Raw genomic sequence first — 20576 nt, 5'->3', positions numbered from 1 at the left:
GCTTGCCCATTTCTCCAGCCTAGGGAGGTCTTTTCAAATGGCAGCCCGACCAAGTCTGATGTATCATCCACTCCTCCCAGTACCATGTTGTCTGTAGACTGGCTGAGTGCATGCTTGATCCCATCATTGATGTCATTAATGAAGAAGTTAAGCACTATTTGACCCACAGCTGACCCATGGGGTACACCATTACTGACTAACCCCTGACCAGACTTTGTGCCACTGTTCACAACCTGCTTAACCTGGCTGTTAAGTCAAGTTTTGATCCACATCACTGTCTGCCTACCTAACCTGTATTGTATCCACTTTTCTATGACTGTGTTACAGGAGACACTATCAGAAGCCTTACTGGAGTCAAGATAAATAACTTCCATTGCTTTTCCCTAACCAGCTAAGCTAGTAACATCACTGCAGAAGGCTATCAGGTTGGACACATTCATAAATCCATGATGACTGCTCCTGAGCACCTCCTTGTCCTTCATGTGTCTGGAAATGGCTTCCAGAATTAGTGGCTGCATCACCTGTTCATATGCTAATATGCATCGACATCTGCTGCTATGTTCAGACTTTGGGTGGAGCTGCAAGCAGAAGTTTGTTTTGAAGGCTGATGTCATCTGTGTGAATATAAAATAATTAATATAATGATTACTTAGAACCCAAATTACTTTATGCAGAGCTAATGGCCAGTTTTGGCTGTCAGAGCAGTGTTACAATGAAGCGATAACTTCTTGCACATGTGAGAAATATGGTTCTAAATATCCATTGATATTCTATTGCCTAAAAATGTTTAAGGTAACATTTCCTTTTTTTTTTTTTTTTCCTAAGATTATATATAACTTCATTACTGTGAAAAAAACACTAGTTAGAAACAGAATTTGTGGTCAGATATACAAATCTGTATTTATACATCTCTGGGCTTATGAGATGTATACAAAAAACTAAGCTTTGAGGAAAAGGCAATCCTGTTTTCAGTGGCAAATCCTGTTTATGCTAAAACTGGGGCCAGATTCTGGTACATTGGGGTCAGAGACTGGTATGCATAGCAAGACTATAAAGAAGGTAGAGCCTGTGGCCTCTGTCCATGGTGAAATGCACATGACTCTTTCTGTCTCTGTCACTTTGAGAAGAGATACAAAATGTCATATTAGTCCTACAAAATTTTGTGGGAGTTGGTGTCAGCAGGTGATTTAATGAAATGGAAAGGACTGGAGCACTGGAGTAGAACACAGTTGGAGCAAAATATCCATTCAGCTTGTTGTTTGCTCCCTTCCCTATAGTTCCAGAGGTCCGACTGTATTGTCTGGTATTTCCTACTGTTTAAGCCACTAAATAATTTAATTTATTTTGACATCTGTCTTAAACAAAGGGTTATTAGCATGTCCGCTGATCTCAGGATGACCTGTGATAGCCTAGACATCCTGGCTACTTGTCATCAGCAGCCTCTAGCATGAGAACACACAAAAAACTTGAGAGCTTCAGTGAAAAAAATGCTTCAATGGAAAAGTGAAAGAAAGAGAGACTTCTAGGAAGGAAAGGCTTCCAAACTGTAGGGGCAGTGGCTTCAGGAGAAAGAAGGAAAATCTTACTTTTATTTCAAAACCCTTTGTGTATTTCTTTAGTACTCAGAGGGGCATCTCTTTTTTTTCTCCTTCTCTATTCAGAATATATTTCGGACTCCATGTGGGGAGTCTGAAGTATATTCTGAATAGAGATGGAGAAAAAAAGAGAAAAGCTTTTTTAAAATAAGCCCCAGCATACTTGCACACTCAAATACATACATACATACATACACACACACACACACACATATATATATATATATATATATACACATACATATATAGATATAGATAGATATATAGCAAATCACAACGTTTACTGAGCTTTATTTGGTCTAGTCTACTAATTATGCTTCATGTGCATTGATATGTTAGGAGGGAGAAGGAAAACACTAACAAGCACTTTGTAGCTCTGAGAGAGAGCTAACACATTACAAGAGCCATTACTGGCTGCTGCACATGGGAAAGAGACAGTTTTTTACCACTGAAAGTAGGCCTTCTTTGAAGAGCTACTTGCAGTGACTCCCTTCCCTCCCACAGTGCACTCTGCTGGGATCTTCAAGCCCAAAGAAGGTGGTTACTTTTTCTTTTTTCTGAAATGGATTCCTACTCCATAAAGTTATGTTTCTTCCACTCTGAAAGTTCTGTGACAAGCATTTTGGTATTGCTGGAGCAAATAAAGCTCTGTGTGGGTTTTCTGTAATAGGGTGTGTTTGTTTCTTTGTTGGTTTTAGTGTTTTTTAATGTGGATTTTTTTCTTTTTTTACTCACTGGCATGTATCCTTCATTTCTTTGTGCAGAATACATCAGTATTCTAAAATAATTTGCTAATAATAAAAAAAGGAAGAGTAGGCTTAGTCAACAGTGCAAGTGACTTTTTGCGCATGAATTGCCACTAATCATGCCCACCCTAAAACTCAGGTTAGATTTAAGATGTTCTTGGTACCAGAAAAGGAATTATGCTGCAAAAGCAATGCAGTCATAGGCAAAAGTGATAGTTTCACAAAGAAACTGCATTTGCTTCATTCTCTTTTGAAAGTCATGGAACCCATTCAGAATAGTAAATTGAGTCAAGTGAATATATACTGTACATATTAGGCATTATTTATAAAGGCATGATGTGCTCCTCTTTTTCTTATTTCTTGTACCCATCAAGGTACACTGTAGAGCCCCTAACATAACCCTACGGATGAGTAAAACTTTGGAAATAGGGAGACTCTTGTAGGGAAAGAATAAAGGCTGAGAGCTTAAGTACATGTAGAAAAATTATGACAAAAGCAAATTTTCACATTTATTAATGCCAGCATTTCCACACAATTCCAGGCACTCAGTCCTAAAGCCAACCTAAGAAACAAGTAATGGTGGAATATTTGAACAGACTGCTTCTCTAACAACTCGAATCTGGCAAAGCAAAGGGTGCCACTGACTTGTTTACAATCCAATTGTTGGACAATTTTTTCTCCTGAATTTATTCAGTAAAATAGAAATGATGGCTAGATTCAAGATCAGTGGATAGGCAGTGAGAAGGGATGGGGATAAAAATGAAATTCTTAAAATAAATTGCTTGCTACAAGTTTCTTCTTTAGTTCCAATTACAATAAAAAAAAAAGAAAACTGAGACCTATAAGCCATCTGTGTGTGCATAACCTCAAGGCTGGCAATGATAAGCTAAGTTAAACAAAAATATGCCAAGGGGGGCTAACAACTGCTGACAGTGTGCTGAATGCTAAGGCAGGTGATACTCACAGCAGAAAGTATTGAAAATTTAAGTTTCCAGGCTCAGAGTGAAAAGAGAAAAAAAAAAGAAAAAAAGGCCAATGGAAGTTTCCTTTTTTTTAATCAAAGCCAGGCATATTTTGGAGCAAAATAATGGCAATGAGCTTTTCAAAATTTTAAGTCACTATTTAAGGATAGCTATTTTATGGCAAAAACTGTGCTAAGAGTACAAGGAATCAATTGCTTCCAGAGATTTTCTGTGGCTGGAGCAGATATGTTCTCCTTTCAAGTTTCAGGGTGGATCAGGCATTGTAGCTTACTGGCTTAAAGCAATGGTGTTCCAGTTTCAGGATCTAGATTTCATCCTCCCTGGGATGTTAAAGTATCAATGATATATATTTCACTTGCAACCTCCCGATACCTCGAAGTCACCTACAGCTTACCACCACCCCACTGGTGATCAGTCCCTTCTTTCTAGGAAAAGAAAACTGTACTTCTCTGACACCACAAATCTCACCAATGAGTGCCTTTTTTTTTTTTTTTTTTTTTAATATATATATATATATATGTTTTAGAGCGGAAAAGGCTGAAGATAGCACATGATTTTTTTTAACCAGGGTTAATTTTCCATGTTAGTGTTTTTAAATTTTTCTTTCTTTTTCCCTTCTATTGGAAATTGCTCAAACAAAAGAGTCCCTCCTGCTCTTATGTATGCAGTAGATTCCTGTTGGTTAAGAGGTCTTTTTACAGCTGTTGTACAAACAATAAAATACACAAAAGCAGGGGATTGAAAACAATTAGTGCAGTCTTGTTGAGTTGCAGAGCAAAAGATAACTTGATTCAAAGTTAGCTTTTATCCCTGTATTCTCCAATCTTTGTTTTGTCTGGGTAGTTTGTGTTAAGTACGTGGGTTTTAGGTGTTACACATCAAAATGTTTCATCAAAAGTTATAAATGACAAAAGAGGACAGAAATAATAATGAGGAAAGAATATTACCCCCTTTATTTTAACAAGAAAAGAGATTACAACTGAAAAACTGAGGAACAGTATTCTCAAATCCATCAGAGTAGGAATACCCCAAAGGAAAAAAAGTTGTGGAAAAACTTCCTCCCCGGAAAACCCCACCAGTGAGTATGCTATATGTGGCAAAACTGCTGTGTCATATACCCACAGCTTAAGACAATTCTGAGCAGGTAAATGCATAATTAAATGAGTAATTTGTCTTTCCTGTGGAGAAAATAATAATTTTGCAGGAAGATTGCTCTAAAGGTTACACATACATTGACAATATTGATGCAGAAAGTACAGAGCATTTATCCATATAAAGATGTGTTTGAATATTTGGGCTCTACAAAAGGCATCAAATTAAAGTTCCTCAGCTTGTGAAATGTTCACCTTTCAGAGCACCATTAGTATTAAGGGAGCAGATTAAACACAATTTAGATCACATTGAAAGACTAAAGTCAATTTAGCAGGTATATAACCATGCATGATAATGGTCTCTAAATCTACAGCAACAAGGTGAGGATATGCTTGGATATGCAGGATAAAATGTGAAACTAAAATAATTTCCTTTGAGGACTATAAAAGAAGCAAAGATGAGGAGACAAATTTTAGCTGGCTGGTTTGTTTAAGTATGTCAATTCAATGGACTGATCTAGAAGGGAAATAAATATGATAGCAGTTTTATATATATCTGGTCTGCAGGGTATTGTGAACTTGACCTTTGTTGGAGTAAATGGATTCTTAGCTGAATGGTGTAGTATTTCATTATTATTTGCATAATAGCAGCATGCAGATACAATATGGGAGTTACATGAAAATCTTTTTCAAAAAAGCATGTGATCTTCCAGCCTCTTCCCCCCTCAAAATTGGAAACCGAGTTGGTTATTTTGTTTGGTGGAGAGTTTGTGTGTGCATGTGTGTGTGGTGGCTTCTTTTTTTGTTTTTGTTTTTCTGGTGCTAGTTTCTTATCTGTTTAAACTACAGGGAAGTCACATTGTATATTAGGAGGTGTAGTGATCTTGGCAACACATGGTTCCAAAGAACATAGAAGACATGAAGAATCAAACTCATAAAGACTTCAAATTTAGGTAGTGCTGGGATAGCAGGTGGGCTTAGAAAAACAAACAAGCAATGCAGCTGCCTATGGAAGTCTTGTCTGGATAAATTGAAAAGTATCCAAGTTCATTTGTATGGCATAGCCTGACAGTTTGCTCTTACAGACATAAGAAAATATATGATTAAGCACTTAATGTTCAGTCTGATCTGAGTAATGAAGATGCTTAACTTTTGCCTGAATCTTAGGTAGAGAGTTGAGGCAGAACCCTAAGAAGAGGGGAAAAGGACACATTGAAGGAAAAATGAATTTATGACTGCATATCTTTCCTTTCCAAAAGATCTAAAATACAGAAAAAAAGTGAAAATGTAAGTAAGCTGTCCTTGCATATAGTTACTGACACTACTGCTTTTGCCTGTGAATTGATTTTGCCACCCTATTCAGTGGGACTCCTGTCATGAAGTGGAGCTCCACTACCACCTTCTATAGGCCTTTTATCATCCCTAACGGATCAGCCATCAGAGAAACTTTCCCAAGTCAGCCTCACAGTCCAACTGCCTCCTTTCTCTGTGGTCCATGCGGCTGTCCAGCTGGTACCACCTCCACAAAAGTCTGGATCAGCAAGTCCTTAGGCTCTGCCCAGCCCCCTAATGTCATGTCTTGTGATCCTATTGCATTGTCCCTACCAAGAGTTTTGTGTTTAACAGGATGTGTAGTAACCAGCTTTAAGGATTGCAAGAGCCTGCTTTGTGTCAGCTTTCTGAGCCCACAAAAGTGCAGCATTTTCAGAGACTCCTCTTGACATAATGGGTCAATATGACCTGCTATTGAGAGTTAATGGAAGTTTTCTTTTGTTCATTTCTGAAAGAGTGCCCTTTGAAAACAGCATAAAAACTGGAGAGTGTTCTTTCATAGGCTAAAAAAAGAAAAAGCCATGGTTGTAAAAATTAATTGTGGTCCTTTTTTGGGAGGGCCTATAAAATTATAGGGTTGGACTAATGTTCACCTCGCGTAAGACTCCTTTTTCTAGCTTCAGTGAAACAATTAAAACATGGCTCTAAGTCCATATGAGCATTCCAGTGTACCTGTATTGCTCTAGTTTTTATGCTGTGCCAATATCCATGCTTTAATATGTGTTTTAACCTCCTGTGCTGTTGATATAAATCTTAACTCTTACAAAATGGTGGAAAAGCTCCAATATTGTGAATTAACATCCTGATTCAGTTATGTATTAAACTGTGGGCTTCATTGGAAGTAGTAGTAGTTATGTTGTAGCAAATGGGATTTCTTGCAAGCACTAAATTAGAAATGTACTTAAATACCTTGCTGAATTTCAGTCTGAGTTTGCATATTGCACTCTTCCTAATAAACAGTGCTTCATTCTATGTCAGGGTGTTGCATGCCATAAGTAACCCATTGTCACCTGCAGTAAACTCAGCAGAATTGCAAATGTAAAAACTGTACAGAAGCCAGGGAGTTAATTAAGGGCTCTGTCAGGTTTTCTTATTTTGATCAGGACACAAAATTAAATATAGGTTGCATAGCACATTAGTGTGTCTGTCAAAGACAGTGGCTTTGACCAGGCAATTAAAGGGAGCAAAATAATCTAAATGAATTTTTAAATTGTTTCTTCCAGTCATTAAGCACAGTTATCACATCCATATTTTGTAAACGTAAAACACTGAAGTTCTCAAAAGTCTGTACTCTGCAGTAGTTTTTATTGAGGATCCATCTGAGCTTCATTTCCTAACCGAAAACCCTTGTCGGTCAATTTATTCCAACATAACACTATTTGGTTGGGTAGTTATTAATCCTGTAATTGTTCATGGCATGCGAAGAATAATTCAGCTAATTATTACAATATGTCTTACTTTGGCATGCTTCTATATGTCAAAATGACATCTATACATATTGGAAAAAATCGATTTCCTAATTTAACTGAAGATATAAAAATTGATTATTAATTCCCTAAAAAATGAAGAACTGCTTTTTTATTTTATTTTTTTTTTCCTCTGCCCCACACATAATTTCTACTGGTCTGGATACATTTTTGATAAATGTTCTGCTGCTAACTTTAATTGATCCGTGAATAACACAGTGCAGCAAAACCTAGGAGTGCTGCCCTCACTCAGCATTACTTTCAATTATAGGACAACTACAGCAGAGCATGTTGGATCCTAATAGAAAAGGACTTCATTTTTTCCAGTTCCTCTTAGATGAAAAAAACAGAACTACTTGAAATGGTGAGATTAAGAGGTTGGTTATACTTGCAAAAAGAAAAATTTGTCCATATGTAAGTAGTCTATTAATCTGTCGCCTTCTGATGGGAAGGCGGGCGACCTGGTTTCAAGACACAGCACGGCGACCCGGCCTCGCCTGGGTCACTCGGGCCACAGACATGCACAGACACCAATGTGGTGGATGGTCAAATGGTGTTTATTATCTCATCTCGTGGGGTTAAATAGTCAAGGGGGCTTCACTACGTCAAAAGGGGATGGTGGGTCTGGCTAGGGTTAGTAAGGAGTGGAAAACTACTGAGGTTAGGAGGGGCTGCATGCTTCAGGGTTGATTGATTACCTATAGCAGGAAGAAGGGGGGAAGGGTCTAGCTTTCTGTCACATCCCGAGATTTTCCGTTCGCCTGTCCCTATCTACCACATTAATCACATGGTATAATGCATTTAAAATACATTTTATGCATACAAGACACTATATTTGATTCTCTACTGGTGAATTCCCATCAATAAAGTTCAGTTTGTTTATCTTTGTTTTTTTCACATTTGACAATATGTCTGATGTCACTGAAGTCAATCTCCAATCTCTCCTTGGCCTAATAAAAGTAAAACCAGGCTCTTACAGACTAAAATATATTTTTAATTCACAATAAATGCAAGAAAATTGAAAGCACAGTGAGTATCACAGCATTTGCTGTTTTATAGTTCTCATTAGCACATTTCCATAGTACAAAATTCTTAAATTGTATTCTGTTGGGGCAAAGAAGATCCTGAGCTCCTAATTAATGAACAACTGTATGTACACTGACTAGAAAAGTATTCTACACAGTGGAATTCCATGCTGTGATATACTGAAGTAAGACAGGCTATGTGAAAATGAGAACCACATAAAAAGTCAGTAACTTTTATTCTTGTGAGAATTGTCCCAGAACATTGTTCTCACTGTGAATTTCCTCCAAAAAAAGATGGCTCACTCAAGGCTTCATATGTTGTTTATGTTCCAGACAGGGACTTATCCAGAGATTTAGCAAACAATTTTGAGAACTTTCTGAGTGGAGATGTATTATTTTTTTTGTCATGTATAACTCTGAAGCTAAAGGAAGAGGAAATGTAGTACGATCTGAAAGAACAAATCACCTCAAAATTAGAGATTGAAAACAATGGAAATAATCCTGTTATCGTGGCAACTGCTGCTTTTACTGATAATGGAGGTTTAATTGGGGAAACTCCAGAACTACGGTGATTAATTTACATGATCCAGAGTCAGTACTGGTGTTTACAGCAAACTACTCTGCTCAAAGGAAGGTATGTGACTTTCAGAATTTGGTCATTTTCAGTGACCATATTTTTGTGGGGTGAAATCTGCTAGTTTTTGAAACCATTTGAACCCCTTGGTTGAGTAACTTTTTGAAAAAGCTTTGCAATTCACGTTCATTTTTGACACACACAGACAGGGACTTGAGATGTCTGTGTGGTTTATCTAAACTGTGCAGCTCCTCTGAGTTTCAAAAATTGGATGGTAAAGGCTTTAATCTAAGACTTTGTTACATTTTTAAATGATAGATCCAAGTGTTCTCACATTGGGAACCGCTGCCATGATATTTTGGTGTTTATTGTTGTGAACAGGAACAAATACAGCAAAACCACACTAACTCACAAACAGAACAAAACAGAAAAGTCTAATGCTACAAACTGCAAAAACCATTAGGAGCACAGCTCAAGAAAGAGAGAGCCATGAGAGCAGTCTGCCTCTATCTGAGCAAAATTCTAAATTAGGCATTTGAAATGCTGCAGTGTCTAGACACTGTAAACGCAGTGGTTAAGTTACTTGTGTTTATTTTCCCTCTCTGACTTGTAATGGGACTACCATTCAATGCTTACTTTTCCACTTAGATAATTCTATTTTTATCTTTTTCTCTCCTAACAAAGGATATTGAGTTCTAGCACATTGCTCAGGGATGGGGTTATGCAGATCTGCAAATGTGTATAATCCTCAGAGTCATGTACCATAGATGCTCTTACTCATTATAGGAACTTGTAAAGTGAGAAAGAGCACTCTTAGGAGCACTTTGAAAGGGAGCTAGATAGAGAACAGGAGAGAGGTATTCCATTCTTCTAATCTTATTGATCCTTTCATACAGTTTTCACCTCTGAACTAAATAAAAAGGCTTAAATTTGTACATTTCTCATAAAACTATTACAAAAGCAAGTATTCTAAACTGTTCAGCGTTACATAATTTTTTGTTGGATATCAAGATATGTAGCTTCAAATAATATTAGAAAGTTATACAGTTAGTAAGCGTAGAGAAACATCACAGCAGACAATATACTGTGTGCAATCATGTAATGATGTAACATTACTTGCTTTAATAACAGTTTAATATTCAATATTTTAAAAAAATATTATAGAAAATTAAATGATAGCAAAGTAAATGGCTGAAAAATGGTTAATGAAGTTGCCAATTTTTTAGATACAGTAGAAATTAACTGAGAAAATTAGAAAATACTGTAAGTTTTTCTATGTGTTTCTTTGCAAACTATGCTCCCATAAAAGAGTTCAGTTTAAACACAACTACATTTTCAAAGTTCAAACCAAAGAGCAGTCAGGTCAAATAAGATACTAGTTAGAGGTACCTAATGTTATCCCTGCTTCAAATTTATCATGTTTCTTCCATGAAAAATGCTTCATTATGAAAGCAAATTGAAAACTAGGAGACAGTCCATCTCATACTCTGTTTGACTGGAATTCAGTATCCATTGGTTTCATTGTGCCAAACCAGGGTCTTAAGGCTGTGACAGAGTGGACATGAAAATGTTCACATCTATAATTTCCGTTGCCAAATTCATTCTGCTCCCTAATGCAGCCAGTTCAAATCATTGCTTATGCGGTTACAGAAAAATAAGTGCATAACTATTTGCATATAGATTGTGAATCTGCCAAAGTGAAAAACTTAAAAGAATAAGACTAGCAATTTCTTATGTGCATATTGAGGGAGAGCCTTTCATTTAAAATACAGGCCTAAAAATTAGGCGGAGCACTGGTCTATTCTTTGTTTTGCCTTAAACTTTCTTTGTGACCTTGAATAAGCAATTTAGGACTCTTTCCATAGAGAAAGTATGTGTGTGCAATCATAAATGTGCTGCTGCTCTAATTATGCCAAGTTTAAAACATAAGGCCCTTCCTTTTCTATTTTTCTTATGTAAAACAAAGTTAACATTACCTAATTTGCTTTGTGATAACTAGGATGGTGTTGTGTTGATTCATTAGTTTAACTTTTTTTGCGCAGTGCTTTGAAAACCACACAGTTTTTTGACAGTTATATATAATTATCATCAAAGGCAGGTAAGTTTTCTTCCTTGATTTTTCCTGCTGCATATTTATGCCATTGATTTTATCATGATATCAGGACAGCAAATGGAATTTTTTTTTAATGTATCTGGAGTTGACAAGGAACTTTTGGGGTATTCAGGGGAACGGAGAATTACCCTGCTGCTGGACCAGGGTGCACACCATGGACTCATTACACATCTGAGCAAGGCCTGAGCAGGCACTATCTTCTGTCTTCCCCTGCCAGATTTCTGTCCTATCTTATGAAGAAATATGACTGCATGGTGCAAAGTACATTCAACAGATGCATTTATTTCTACAGTCAGGAAACCAACATTTTGAAACACATGATGGGGTTCATCACCCCCATGGTTTAGGATGAATTTCCAGATAAAATACTTTATATATACTCCGGATATCTACTTTTAGAGGACCCTGGTGAATAGGACTGAGACTTTGGAGAGGTGGGTTCTGTTTGGCAGAATTACTCTGAGCAAAGTATTTTCTATCCCTGGCTTTTGGTATTTTTAAAATGAACAAATACCAATGCAGTTGGAGAACTGAATAATGAAAACCTCTATCAAATTATCATGAATGTTACTGTTATTGGTGATGTTATTAGCTGAATTATGGGAGTAGAACTAGAAATTCTGAGAGCTAGTGGATCTGCTGGAATTTCTGTACTCATCATGGAATCATTAGATGAGTCTCTGTAGTGGAAAAGTAAAGCACACCAAAAACATACCCTGCACCATAAACAGTGGGTGCTGTGGGATAGATTATCCTGTTTTTCAAAATTAGGAGATTGTACCAGAGACAGTGATATTACTTGGAAAGGATATTGAGTGTTAATATAAGTGTGAAAGACTCTGGCCCTTTATTGTTAGTGCTGTTATTAAACCATATTTTTCTAATACAAAAGAAAAAATCAGGTTCTCAGTTAGCGTGCTAGAAATACCTAAACTGCAGTTTTCTGTGGCACTTGTGTTGACTTTATCTAACTTACATTATAAATTTTACCATATTTTTTTTGTCCCTGAAAAGCTTCAGGCATCAAATGTGTTTGTGACCTAAGTGTAATTTCAAACTTGCTTTAAATTATTTCTAGCCCAAGAGGCTTGGACTATACAAACCCAGTTTGAAAACCTGAAAAAAACCATGTTTTTATTTTTCTGTTTGATAAAAGTTATACATAAGAGTCATTTCAGAGCAAAACATTTGTCTCTAATATCTGGTAGTCTAGTATTTCAGTTTTTATGTACGAGCCCAGAAGTTTTGTTGAACTTGGAGATTATTGTTGTAATTATTATTTATAGCTTGTATTGCCACAATACCCTGGCCAGTCCAGCTCCATTTCTGTTAGGTACAGTACAAGAAAAACACAAAACAACCCCCTCACAAAGATCCCAAACCTTGTTGTGATGTGGCCCCTTCATGATACACTGATATGTTAATTTTCTTCCATATTCTATGTATTACACAGACATTGAGGATCCCTTGGAAGAGAGTAAAATGCACACTGATGATGGAGTACAAGCTTTTAAATAGATATAAAGTGGTATTTTCGTCACACAGTGTCTGTGAAACTTCACTTTAATTTGATTGGCCTCCTTTTTCAAATGAAATATTGAGGTTTTCTCTGATTTTTTTTAACTGACTGATGTATAAAATAGAATATATTGTATTTCATAAAAGCTTATTATGCTTGCCAAAATAGATTGTACAAAACCTAACAGTAAATAGAGATAGTTTAGCTCTGTCTTGGAGATAGAGCACTAAGAAATTGGGTCCATCACTGTCATTTTTCTCAGAGATTCCTCTCATCTGTCACAACACAGTAGTTATGAAAAATGAAACCATAAATTCAATTTGTAGCTAATCTTTGGAGTAATTCCAGTGTGAATAATGCAGCAATTTGGATGCATGGTCAGTCAATTCTGCCTCTGATTTATTAGGATTTAAGAATTTTTTTTTTCATTCATTAATGATAATTACCCAAGAAGAGAAAATAATTTCTCAAAAATTATCTGTCTTCACATCTGTGGCCTCAGTTTTGAGAAAGACTGCAATGTTTTTTAAACTTACTATTTTAGTGGGGGGAAGGTTTTTACAAAAGATATATGAGGTATTTAAATTCTGAACTGTATCTCTTTACAGCACATGTGTGAACTGATCAGCACTGGTTTATGGCTGCTTTTATATCACTCCCATTAGAGCTAACATTTTGAATATCTCAGCATAAGGACACTGGGATTTGCTATTGATTTTCCACACTTCTTACACCTTGAAGATTGCATTAAAATCCAACTCAAGTAAGAGTGACATTTTTTGTTCCTGTTTAAAAGTCAAATTTATTATCTATGACTTTTTCTACTTATTAAATCTGCACTTTCTCTGATACATTATTTATGTATATTTTTTCTATAGCTTTCCTTCAGCTCTCAAGGTCTTCTCTTGATTTTAGCAGACAGTATCTCCAACACATAAATACAGTAGATATTATCCTTACTTTTGTGTCTGTTGCTAATGAGGAGTGTTGGGACAAGGCCAGAGGGAAAACCAGCTCATTTAACACTGACTTTGAGCTTCCGTTAAAAATTTTAGACATCTAGAGAAGTAGTTCTGATGAAGAAAAGGGCTTTAAAAACTTCTAGAGGAAGATTCCAAGCTGGGTGTCTTGACTTATTGTGCCTTCAAAGCTTCCTGCCTCTCTCCAGTGCTGATAAAGGAAAGGGGTACTTCAGGGGTCCTGGATCCCAAGGCAACCAAAGAGCAGTGAGCTAGCCACTAAAACTGTAGCCATCCTATGGCCACACATAGCTCTATGCCAGGTACCTCTGTCACAACATTTTCTTCATGGGGAAAGTCAAGAAGGACTGACACCACCCTCCCACCAGAACAAGGTGCTGAAGAAGGCGTAGCTCATGGACAGAGTTTTTAATTATCTTAACTTGTTCCTTCATAGACTCAGAGAATCAAGCAAAGGCTTGTGTTAGAAAGGACCTTAAAGATCCTCAAGTTCCAATTCCCCTGCCACAGGAGATGCCACCCACTAGACCAGGTTGCTTGGGACCCGTCCAACCTCACCTGAGCCGGATGGGAACATCCACAGTTTCTCTAGGCAACCATTTTCCAACCATGGATTCCTATTTTTACCAAAGTAGCACTTTTTTTCTTTGTTTTCTTGTTTATTAAAATGTTGCATGTTAAATGTGCAGTTTAATTTGCTTACTTTGGCATTCAGAGCACCAGACTTTGAACTGCAATGCCAGTCAAAGCCTGAGGTGCAATCCACAAACTTATACATCTTGGTTTTCTAAAGTTAAGGGTGATGCTTCTATACCAAAAGATGAAGAAATATTTTCTTCCCTGAAAATACTATAGTTATCTAAACAAGAGATCAGGTCTGCTTGTCAAGTTTGTTTCAGTGGAAGCAGTAATGCTGCATATGAGCGAGCAGCATCTGCCAAGTGAACCACGCTTCCCATGTTATTAAGTATTTTGTGTATTTAAAATGTGTTATTAACACTCTTGCAGCTTTACTTTTATTTACAATTATATTTAGCTAATTTTTAGTTGAATTTTGCACCCTACAGAATAGATTTCATATATATATGGGGAAGAGGAAAAAAGACAATTACCTATTTTCACACTTTTTTTTACACTAGACTGTAAGCCTTTTAAAATAGGTTTGTTAAACCATGAACCTGGAAATGGTTTTTGATTGCTGAAGAAAGTGTGTATTTTCCTACTTTGAGCACATAATCTTTTTATTCCTGTGAGGAGAGTTTAAATTGGCTTCACAGGAAATTCACACACTGATAACAATTTTCAAATTATCATGTCAGAAGCCTACTTTTATTTAGAAATAAAATATTTGTTTTATTTTTTTTTTGTTTAAATAAATTCTATTATTTAGTTGCTATTCACTGAGTAGGTTTCCAAGAATATTTTCTTACTATTTTTTTTTTTTACAGATTTCTTCATGCATGCTTTCAGTCTTACAATCTACAGGTATTTTTTGTTTCCTCTCAGGTAAGGGTCAGTCCTTTTAACAGTTCTCTATGTGAAGATGTTAGAAGAGGCTATTTTGCTTAACACTGTAGCTTCCAACCTTCACAACCAATAGATTCTCTCTAGTCTTCTTAATTTTGCAATTATGCTTGATAATTACTTCAGACTGCATCACAACTTCCTCCCTTACTTCAAAAACATCTTGGTGAAGCAGTATTTAGTTTATAATTAGTCCATCTAAATAGTTTCCCTAAGCATGTCTAATTAAGAAATGAAAAAAATAACCAACATAATATTTATTTAGTTCCAGTTCTCTGAACATATCAAATGTTTTCCCAACTGCAGTGAAGTTGATGGTTAGTCTGTGAAGTGGGGCCATTTCTGAGGTGAAGCCACCTCACCTCTTAACTACCAGAAACCGCAAACTGTCTTTTCTGCCTCCTGCTCTTGCATCAAGGACTTCTGATGACTTCAGAAGTTTTGTCTTCTGTGAATTTTCATTCACCTGGACAAACATATGGTGGCTGCAAGGCAGCCGTGCATGTGCAGTAGGGGAAGTTTAAGCTGGGTTCAGCAGTCTTGCTGGGATGGTGCAGTGAATGTTCATCTAGCAACTCAGTGGATTTCCATGCAGAGTCCAAGGCTGCATATGTTATTGGACATACAGGCAGGTGTGATGCCTGTGGTAGAATCTGGTCCTGACATGTTGGCTACTCCAATGGATCTGCACAGATTAACCAGCAGTTCTTTTCTCAAACACTTCTAAACTCCATCTAAACAGAGAGTCGGAGCTGGAAGCAGAGTTACCTTGCATCGGAGTCACAAGGCAGGTGATATATTACAAAGCCAATCTACTAAAAATCTGAGCCTTGTGTTAATGTTGTAAGTGAAATAAATGGAAGGAAAAGAAAGATACAGCACAATGGTTTTCAGTACTTTCCTCAATACATGTCACCTGCTAGGTTAACTTTTTTTCTGGTTTAAAACCTTTTTAAAAAATCCAGCAAGCTCTATGGCAAACTAGCCCATAAGAAATCACTGAGGCAGGGGATGAACTGCTCTTTCAGTTCCCTGCCAGTCTGTAAAGTCTGAACAGAATGCAGCATGCAATCTTGAATTTACAGTGACTTTGTGCATTGTGCTGGGTGCTAAATAACCTCAAATTACTTTCGGCAAATGCTTCTGGGAACATTACTCCTTTGTTCACTTATTTAGGGGTTTAAAGTCTTCATTAGTCAAGGGATACATACATCTGTGGAAGTAATTTATCAAATTAGTACATGTGTCTTTGGGCTGCATTCTTTTCATTGGTTATCTTAACAATAACTTGAGGTGTGCAGCCTAAGTGATATTTGCTTACAAAATATGATATTTCTGTAGACACAGTAGGCTTGAGATGGATTCACAGAGTGCATGAAATTACATGCAAAATTAAATTATGGATGGTAATGTGTGCATGGCATTCTCAGCTGAGTGTCTTTAAGTGTAAAATACAAAATTGCATGGTCTCTTTTATTGCAAACCACACAAAAAGAATCTTTATTGTACCTACACATCATCAACTGATTGATTTTAAGGAACAGTATTTCTATCACTCCCTAGTATAATCTATGCAAATACTTGTGTGTTAAGTGAAAAAAAGTTGTTCAAACTGAGCATTTCTACTTCACAGGAGATGTCCAGATTTTCCATTTTTCTCTGAGCCTGTTTTTTTAAATGTTAGTTTCCCCCAAAGCCATTTGTAAAGAGAATTACAATATTTTACAAAATTTCAGTTTAAAATTAAAATTACCATTAGAAATATGCTTTTCTTTATGTATCTTTTTATTATTTCATAACACACAAACAGAATTGCATGTTTTGCTACTGTATACCAATTAGAATTGGAGAGAGGTTAATTTCTCCTAAATTTGAGTTGTAGTCATCAAAATCAGAGCTAGTCATTTAGAAGTGCTTTAAAACTGGTAAAGGAGATAGGCACTTCTAATGTGTGACACCTGTCAACTCAAGCTAGACAGCTTCAGTATGTCAGAAGAATAATGAAATGCCTACCTCACCCTTTTGACTCTAAAGGGAATCTACATAATATGTAAATATTGTAATTACTGTAGGTGTCAAGGTGAGGTGAGAGAAATTGCCCCTTAGATGTACAGCTATGACATCCCATATTGACCAAAGTATTTAAATATAAATGTGTAATTATTTATGTATTTGGTGGTACTTGATCCATATGATATATATCAAGCATAATTTCTTATTTTGAGCATACTCTTCCAAGACCTGGAGTATGAAAAGAATGGAAGTAATCAGGTTTATGTGCATCTCATCTAGCTTAAAGCTTAACTTAATTATTAACTTAAAACCTCAGTTGACTCTGTAATCAATGGTGGTGGGCATCTCCAGAATTACAGTCACAACTCACAGAGTTGGCTGAATCCTCTGGAGGTACCTCTTTTTCTGTGACCTGTGACATTCAGATAGCACAAAATAATAAGAAACATCAGCTGAAATCCCTGCATATGAGAATCTACTTTCTTGAATCTTTTTTAAGTCCTAGACATCAATTTAATTGTCCAAATTTTCAGGACTGTCTAAGCTTAACGCCGTCTAAATTTCCTAGGTAGCTCTGTACTTAGCTTGAACCTTGGGCATCTAACTATACATGTTCATACTTAGGAGTTGAGCACTTATTTCCTGCTCAAGCTCTTCAAGCTCTGTTGAGACACCCAAGCTACCCATATTACAGAAATAACTTGCTAGAGAAATCTGGAGTGTTAAATAAGTTTACCATCAATTTTTGCCTGACTGCTGAGCAGTTAGACCATTCATCATGGAAGTAAGAGTTGGAAAACAGGCTCTTCTTAAGCCATCATTCTTGTTGCAGAAAGGTGTTCAACCACCCTGGAAGTAGCCTTTGAAACAGAGTCCCTGTGCTGCCAGTGAAGCAAGAGTCAGAGAAAATTAGCTGGAAGGAGGGAGTCTTGTTCTGATCTGTTAATGCAGTAAGGTGAAACAAAGAGATACAGGCAGATCGGACTAGTTACTATGTTCTATGGGTTCCTTATATTCATAGTAAACACATTTGACAACTTTCATAAGATGAACTGCAGAAAATTCCACGTTTATCAGAAGAAAAACCTGATGTAATTAAGGGATCCTTCTCTGCAGGTGTTCAGACACTGCACTTCTTTTCCTGTTGTCTTCAAGGAGAACATAGTTTTAAAGAATCCTGTTTTACCCCTGCAATATTTTCTGTCAATGGCCCTAGCCAGTTGAAAGATCTGTGAAAGAAATTACAGATTAATCCAGACTGCAATTTAGGACTTTAGGTTTGGTGCCTAATGCAGAGCAGGATGAATCCGGACCAATATACTCACCAGTGCAGAAGGTCTTTCCAAAATGTTGGCGTTGGCTGAGAAACAATTTTCTAGGATACTGCAAAAAGCTGTTCCTTCAACAATTAACAGTCATCTAACTTTCTAAATCAAAACTATGGTATTTTAAAATCACAACATGGATTAATCTAAAAAGATAAGGTGTTTCTATCAGTCTTGGGTAATAATAATGGTTCATAATAACACTTCAAAAATTAGAACATTTTAATTATCATATTATTCATGTTAAGGAATGTTAGCAGCAATGTAGATTGTCATGTCATTACTTATTTGCCGAAAATACATATTCTGTATTTCATGTTGCTGTTTGTACCATGAAATATGTGAATAAGCTAAAAAATCTGATTTGCCATTAAATTTGCTTCAAAATAAACTTTGAAAAATATTTTAAAGAAATATCACCATAAAAGTTCACCAGAAATCAAAACCAGACTTTGGACACATCTGTTTGAATATTGGTTTATGGAATTCATGTCACCAAAGGGAAATGTTTACATGTTACATAAGGCGACTGGTTCAGATGAGAATACCTCCCGTAGAGGTATCTAGGATGTGGTTCAGCTGCCTAAACATAAATTTCTAGTGCCATATGATGTGCTGTAAGGTACCTGTGGGTTGACCCTGTATGGATGCCAGGTACTGACTAAAGTTGCTCCATCATTTTCCTCCTCAGCTGGACAGGGGAGAGAAAACAAAAGGCTTGTGGGTTGAAGTAAGAGCAGGGAGAGATCACTCACCAATCACTGTCATAAGCAAAAAGAGACTTGACTTGGGAAATTAATTTATTACTAATCAAACCAGAGTACAATAATGAGAAAATAAAAGCCAACTTCTAAACACTAGGCTTAAATTCACTCATGATTTCTCTATTTCCTTCCTGAAAGCAGCACAGGGGGATGAGGAAAGGGTGCTATGGCTACTTCATCACACGTTGTCTCTGCTGCTCCTTCCTCCTGAGGAGGAGGACGCCTTACACTCTTCCTCTGCTCCAGAAGCAGTGCTTCTGCTCCAGTCTCCCATGGGAGACAGTCCTCCATGAACATCTCCAATGCAAGTTCTCCCCGTAGGTTGCAGTTATTAATAAACTTCTCCACTGTGGGTCCCTTCCATGGGATGCAACCCCCCAGGAATAGACTGGTCCAGTGTGGGTTGCCCATGAGTTCTTATGTCCTGCCAGCAAACTTGCCCCAGCCTGGGATCCTCTTGCCATGGGAACATGTGTCTGTCATGGTCTGCTTCAGCACAGGCTTCCCACAAGGTCACAGCCTCCTTTGGGCATCCACCTGCTCTTGTCTGGATCTCTGCTCCCCAGGGGCCACCATGGGCTGTAGTAGCACAGCTGATTCACCACTGTCTTTACCAGAAGCTGCAGGGGAATCTCTGCAGATGGCGCAGAGCATTTCTTCCCTCTCTTTCTGCACTGACCTGGGTGTCTGAAGGAAGGGCTGTTCCTCTCATATATTGTTGCTCTTCTGGTTTCAATTGCTGTTGTGCAGATTTCGCCTTTGTAACTCTGTTGCCCCAAAGGTGCTACCATCATCACTGAATGGCTTGGACTGGGCCAGAGTGTCCATCTGGGACCCACCCAGCACTGGGAAGGCTCCTGATAGCTTTTCACAGAAGTCACCCCTGTAACCCCCCATTACAAAAACCTTGCAACACAAACCCAACACAACAGCAAAGAAATGGCATACTGAACACAAAAATTGCAGGAGACTGTGATGACAGCTGCATAGACCCAGACTCTATGCCACCTATGCTGAGGCTGCTAAATTGAGCCCCAAAGGAAAAATGAAAAGAGTGGTGCCCAATACATGGTTTAGACATGGTTCCCATGTCTGAAAATAAACAATGTTTTTACGACACAAAACTGCAAGCCTAGAAATCCAGATTTTAGAGGCATCTGTCATGTCTGACTTCTTACTGTACGAACCAATAAAGGAATGATGCTCACTGTAAGAGCTGGAAATCAAGCTTCTGCTGTGCCATTAATGTAATTGCAGCAGATTGAAGACTTCAGAATGTGTTTTGCATTAAATAAAAATTTTTTAAAGTGTTGATAAATAAAAATTAGAATGGGTTTGGAGAAGAGCTGCTAAGATGACCAAAGAGACAAATCACTTATCACCTGTAAGAGAAAGTTTAAAAGTTCTTCAGCTCAGACCAATGCATCAAACAGGAGTAAGCAGCAGGGAAAAAAAGAAGAGCCGCTTAACCTAAGGAATAATTTTGGCCTAAGTACAAGTGTATGTAAATTGGCTGGGAATAACTG

Source organism: Vidua macroura, chromosome 2 (assembly GCF_024509145.1).
Source record: "Vidua macroura isolate BioBank_ID:100142 chromosome 2, ASM2450914v1, whole genome shotgun sequence".
In the NCBI taxonomy this organism is placed as follows: domain Eukaryota; kingdom Metazoa; phylum Chordata; class Aves; order Passeriformes; family Viduidae; genus Vidua; species Vidua macroura.
The sequence above is the reverse complement of the archived record's forward strand: the minus strand, read 5'-3'. Positions refer to the sequence as shown.